We start from the raw sequence: 6,847 nt of genomic DNA on the forward strand, positions 1-6,847 counted from the left end.
AGTTTCGAATGTCCAATATTTTTGAGCGAATTTCCGAATTTTCACTTTTAAAACACTGCACTCAAATCACATATTATAAAGTTCTAATAAATATTAAGTTTATTTTTATTTAAGTTCAAATGTTGATTGATTGATTTTAAAAATAATTTCAAAGGGATGTTGCCTCATTTCCCTTGAAAATACTAAAAAAAACACAAAGCGGTTGGAGGAAGCGTTAGGACGCGTCCTGCTGCCACGAAGGGCGCTACACTCATGTTTTGTATGTTTTTCTGGGTGTTTTTACAAATTTCTTGTCATTTTGGGTTTTTTATTAGATTAACAAACTAAAACAACTGTAAAAAGTACTAAACTAACTGTAAAAGTTCATTTTATTAGTCAGATGAACCTTGCCCTCGGAAAATATTTCGACATTTTTCTGCTTCAAGGACATTTATATTTTTAAATAGTTTTTTGGGCTAAATAATGAACTAATCAATTCAATCATATTGTCTATGATTGCGCATTTTTTTTAATGGCCTTAAGTTTATTAACCTTGTCTACTGCTCTGCTCCGTACTGATTGTAATCTGTGCTTAAGTTGAAGATATCGATATATGTTATTTATGGTCATTAATTGACAAGTGTTTTGTTGAGTCAGTCTTTTAATTCTGTCTCCAAACTTTGTTTAAACTTTATCATCCATTTTATCATCCCATTCTTATGATGGTTATTGGTAAGTACTAATACGTATATTCATCAGTATCCCTTTTGGTACAGGCAGTTATTCCAAACCAAACTGAGCGAACACCTTCTTAAATTTGGACTACGTCATGCTAAAACGAACAACTGCACTGTGTCTCACGCGATCTATATTAACTAACGCCAACCCGTACACCTAAGTTAGACATCATTTGTCTGTTTTGTTTGAGAAATGATTAAACAGTCAATCTGACGTTTACTTATTTTTAGATTACAGTTTCTGTGGAATAATTAAATTGGCACTTTGACTTGAGTTATTGGAGTGAGATAGCAACAGTCTAGGGTTTATATCCAGTAGCATTTGCTCACACCTTCTTCTTCTAATCCCAAATGTCCGATAGCAGAGACGTCAGTCACACTAATTTCCGTTATTTCTCATATCGCGCACTGAATAAATCCGTTGCGTACGGAAGACTTCTTAAACCCTTCTCTGAATAATACGAACAACATTGGCGTAGCCGGTTTTTGTAAATACGTCGCTAAATAATATTGCCGGATTACAGTTTTATATTTGCATTGATTTAAATACTCATATTTTAAAAATATGTACATCCGATACTCTGCTGAAAGTGGAATGGCGGATCTAATATAAGGTAATACCGATTTTTATATGTATTAGGCTAGCATTACACTTGTAAGTTTTTTCGTAAATTTACGACTTCTAGCCAATGGGCGCATTGGATTTTCAAAATGCAAGATGCCCATTGGCTAGAAGTCGTAAATTTATGAAAAAACTTACAAGTGTAATGCTAGCCTTAAGTTATAAAATTTCTATTATAATTATATTATTTTTTGATATATGTTTTTGGGGTGTTATGCCGTGTTGCGCTAACTCCTTCTTTAGCCAACTTCTTTCGGACAACGTTACAGTGTCCATCATCATGGTAGATCTGTTGATGAACACAGATGATGGACACTGTAACTAAAGAAGTTAGCGCAACACGGCATAACTCCCCAAAAACAAATAACAATAATACTTTTGGCCGTGAAAATCTTAAATCAATTATATTCTTGTTCCCAAAAATGTGTTGCATACGTTTTTCTTTTCGCACATATTCCAAGGGAAACCAGATATTCAAAGGTTCCTTTATCACAATGTTTAGTTTCAGGTACATTTGTTTGGGCTTGAACCAATCACCAATTGCTACCAGTGCCATGGATCTACTTAATCCAGATATTGTCTCCATCAAGAAGGAACCAGAGCCCCGCGAAGAAGACGGAATTGAAATACCGTATACAGACATAGATATCGACCTACCAAATATAAAGAAGGAATGTTTGCAACACACGGAGAGTACTCGGTCAGCCAGTAAGTTGAATTGCACCTGTAAAAATATGTAGGATATTAAATTCCGAGGTTCGAAATTCATTTCCGTTTTGAAATGTCGTGCAGACAGGACCTCAAGTTTCACCTTATCTTATTTTCGACATGATTTATTATAAATTTTACATACTTACATATTGATCAAAGAAAACATCATTCCATTGAGTAAATAAACCTTAAAGTCTCTCTTGCAATTTCCAGTTATCTACATGGTGAGTCAATGGTATCATCAATCTTTAATATTTAAATTTAAATAGAATATAAACATTTTGTTGTACATTAATTATTATCAATATATGTATTGTTTATGCAGGTAGAAATAATGTGGAGACAGTTTCCATCAAGGCTGATCTTAAACCACGAGAAGACTCTCAAGGAAGATATCCTTACATGGAAATTGACGTAGACCTGCCAGATGTTAAAAAGGAATGCTTAGAACGTTTTGAAACAACTACCCAGACAGCAGGTAAAACCTATTTTCTATGGAAGATTTAACATTTTCAGCTATTCCTGGGTGTATTTACATTGTCTTCAAAGCCAGGGAACAAGGGCCTCAAATAGAAGGCGGAGGTAAAATAATATATACGATGCTTGCATTATGCGGAGAGTACTCGGATAGTCAGTTAGTTGCATGGCAAATATTGAATTTGTAATTCGGATGTTCGGAATCCATGTCCGTTTGGAAATGTCGTGTTAACAGGACATATTTACGTTCTGTTCGTATAAATGTTTATTTGATAATTATTTTAAAATGTATGTTTTCTGAAAACTGCTAAATTTCTACACTCTTATAACTTATATATCGCTCACGGTCATGATGAAGGGTACAAAGGTTCCATTGACTGAAAACAGCCAAACTCCGTACTGAAGATCTTTAAGATTAAATGGTTTTTCCTTCTTGAAGCGTGCATCTGACGATCTGAAGCGGACATCTGGAGTCATTATTTTCCTCAAATTATCCAGCTTTTTTTCCAAATTCACGCTTTTCATTGTTTATATTTTACGCCTATTTTTTAAAAAAGGCGATAAACATGAGGTGATACTACAGACCGGTTTGCCTTTTATCAACAATTCGTAAAGTTTTTGAAAAAATTCTTCTTAAAAAAAATATTCCGATTTCTCCTAAACAACATGGTTTCTCTACTGGAAAATCTACCCTTAATAACTTGTTAACGTATCAAAACTATATATCTGATTCCATGTCTAGTAAATGTCAAGTTGACTCTATTTATACCGATTTAGTAAGGCGTTCGATAAAGTTAATCATGAGTTATTGCTTAGTAAACTGCATAAATTCAGTATAGGCGGTTCACTATATAAGTGGTTTAATAGTTACTTGATCAACTGCTACGAGTAGTGTTCCCCAGGGGTCACACTTAGGTCCAATCCTATTTTTATTATTTGTTAATGATGTGTTATATATTTTCAATGATGTTCAAGAAATCCGAATCGCAATCAGAATCATAAACGATTGCCGTATATTGTCAAATAACTTTTTGAGATTTATTATATGGTGTCATGATAACCGCTTTCAACTTAACATTAGCAAATGTCAAATTATGAGGTTTTATTGAAAAAAGAATCCAATATTTTTTGATTATTCCATAAAACATATGTCGTTAGTATCTGTCTCGGATATTAATGACTTAGGTATTTGGTTTGATACGAAACTCAACTTTATCAAGCATATAGAAATAATAACCAATAAAGCTTTGAAAATGTAAGGATTTATTTTCAGGGTATCTAGTGATTTCTAAAATATAAATACTGTTTAAATATTATATATGTCACTAGTAAGGAGTTGTATAGAATACAATTCCACGGTTTGGGAAAGATTTTAAAAATTCGTGCTATCCTATTTTTGGAGGTTTTTATGAATTTACTGCGCTTATCTCTACTAAGTATACGTAATTAGTCTTATTGAGCCTTATTTATACTTATAATTTAAATATATATTTACAATTAATACCTAGATAGCAGGTAAAACCGATTTTCTAAATAATATTTGAAAAAATCTTCCTATCCTATTCTTGGAGTACCCTATCATATTTATGAATTAACTGCACTTATCTATTCTATGTGTACTTAATTAGTCTTAATGAGCCTTCTTCAACCATATAATTTTTCAAATTTGTCTACAGAGCTGAAGATGCATCCCGTGGAAAAGCTATTTGCATGGCCCCATTGTAACTACACCTGTTCCGACTGCAACTATTCATGTTCTCAAAAGAGCAATTTAAAGAGCCACATGCTGACTCACAGTGGAAAAACACCTTTCTCATGTTCCGATTGCAAATATTTATGTTCACGAAAGGTACATCTAATGCGCCACATGCTAACTCACAGTAGAGAAAAACATTTTTCCTGTACCGAGTGCAACTTTTCATCTTCAGGAAAACGAGATTTTACGAAACACATGCTGATTCACGGTGGAGAAATGTATTTTTCTTGTCCTGATTGCCACTATTCATCTTCTCGAAAGAACAATTTGAAGAAACACTTGCTGATTCACACTGGAGAAAAACTTTTTTCATGTTCTGAGTGCAATTATTCATTTTTTCAAAAGGGCAATTTAAAGATTCACATGCTGACTCACAGTGGAGAAAAACCATTTTCTTGTTCTGAGTGCAATTATTCATTTTCTCAAAAGAGCAATTTAAAGAGCCACATGCTGACTCACACTGGAGAAAAACCCTTTTCATGTTCTAAGTGCAATTATTCTTTTTCTCAAAAGAGCATTTTAAAGCGCCACATGCTGACGCACAGTGGAGTAAAACCTTTTTTATGTATTGAGTGCCACTATTCATCTTCTCTAAAAGGAGATTTGAAAAAACACATGCTAATTCACACTGGAGAAAAACCTTTTTCATGTTCTGAGTGCAATTATTCATTTTCTCGAAAGGGCACTTTAAAGTTTCACATGCTGACTCACAGTAGAGAAAAACCATTTTCGTGTTCTGACTGCAATCGTTCATTTTCTCGAAAGGACGCTTTAAAGAGCCACATTTTCACTCACACAGGAAAAAAACCTTTTTCATGTCCTGAGTGCAATCGTTTATTTTCTCGAAAGTTCGCTTTAAAATGCCACATGCTGACGCACAGTGGAGAGTAACTTTTTTCATGTACCGAGTGCCACTATTCATCTACTCGAAAATATGATTTGAAGATACACATGCTGATTCACACTGGAGAAAAACCTTTTTCATGTTCTAAGTGCAATCATTCATTTTCTCAAAATAGCGTTTTGAATCGACACTTGCCGATTCACACTAGAGAAAAACCATTTACATGTTCTGAGTGCAATAATTCATTTTCTCGAAAGGGCACTTTAAAGAGCCACATGTTGACTCACACGGGAAAAAAACCTTTTCCATGTCCTTAGTGAAATCGTTTATTTTCTCGAAAGGTCATTTTAAAACGCCACATTCTGACTCACAGTGGAGAAAAATATTTTTCTTGTAAAGAGTGCCACTATACATCTCCTCTCAAAGGTGATTTGAAAAGACACATGTTAATTCACAAAGGAGAATAATTTTTTCATGTTCCTTGTACACCTATTCTTCTTCCCAAAAAGGCGGCTGACGCGCCATATGCCAACTTAAGTGGATAAAAACTGGGTCTTGGGTAGGATTGCCAGATGATATCCAAAAGGAGGACATGTCCTTTTCCATGTTTTGTCCTCCCTTATCTACTGTTAGTCCTCCTTTTTGCTAAACATCCGTAATATTAATAAAACAGCCAAATACTCGTGATTTACCAGCGGGCAAGATGACTTTGACGCCAAAAATGTTCTGTTTACGACTGCCACGTGAATGTGGGCAACAAGGGCACTATTGCTTTAAAAAGACACGTAGCTACGAACTACGTAACTTGATTTCATTTCTTAAATCAAAATTAGATGAAGATGAAGCATATTATGATTCGAAGTTGCACGAGCAGTGGTCAATCTACTTCAAAAGTGTTAAAAACATTGAAGTTTTCTTAGAACTGCTCAAGATCTGCGAGTTTTATTTTTGTATAAGCGCACATAACGCAAATGTGGAAAGAGTTTTTTCACTGATTAATACTCAGTGGAGCAAAGAGAAGTAAAGAAGGAATATTCTAAGTGTGCAGTCAGTTAAATCTTTAATTCTTACTCCAACAAATTCAAAAATATGAAATTTGAAGATTTTTACAATTAATTGTTTAAATACCAAGAACCTCTTTCCAAAATTGGCAGCTCAGCTAAATATGATTAAAATAATATTTTAAAAAATCGTTTAATTTCTGAATTTCCTCTTTTTTTACAAAAGGTCCTCCTTTTTGGACCCATCTGCCCTCCTTTATCAAATTATCATTTGGCAACCCTAGTCTTGGGTCGCTGGTACCTACTAAAAACATAGATACTTATTTGATTTGGTCTTCAAATTGAAAGAAACATTAGGAAACGAATATAAAAAATGGCATTGGCTTAAGGAACGGACAATCAGACGATCCAGCTTTACGACGAGGTTCCTTCGGCTCGTGCAATGAAATTAAATATTTACTTTTTTTCTCAGTAAGCTAAAGAAAATTGACATCTCTGTCTTTAGAAAGACAAAATTAATGCGCTTCAAACAGAATACTACACACAAATTGTGTCAACTTAGTCAAGTATAGTAGGCCATGAAGATAAGGAATACATTTCAAAGTTTGAAGTGGCATCTCTCTCCGAGTAGTGACTAAAATGAGATGTTGAACGTAGATTAACCAATTTAAAATAATAATGATTATGTTGTTTCCTCTACCTATTCCAAAGAGATTTTAT

General features: G+C 33.9%; 1 long non-coding RNA gene across 1 annotated transcript; it reads left to right on the top strand.

The window, feature by feature from the left end:
* Positions 1-635: 635 nt before the first annotated feature.
* LOC149416362 (uncharacterized) lies at positions 636-6,191 on the top strand. The gene is made up of 4 exons (XR_016303538.1): positions 636-711; positions 1,841-2,046; positions 2,375-2,527; positions 4,203-6,191. It is a non-coding gene; the product is annotated as an uncharacterized LOC149416362 (long non-coding RNA).
* The last annotated feature ends 656 nt before the right edge of the window (positions 6,192-6,847 follow it).

This window comes from Hesperophylax consimilis, chromosome 17 (genome assembly GCF_061612785.1).
Source record: "Hesperophylax consimilis isolate HC1 chromosome 17, BYU_Hcon_1.0, whole genome shotgun sequence".
Taxonomy (NCBI): Eukaryota; Metazoa; Arthropoda; class Insecta; order Trichoptera; family Limnephilidae; genus Hesperophylax; species Hesperophylax consimilis.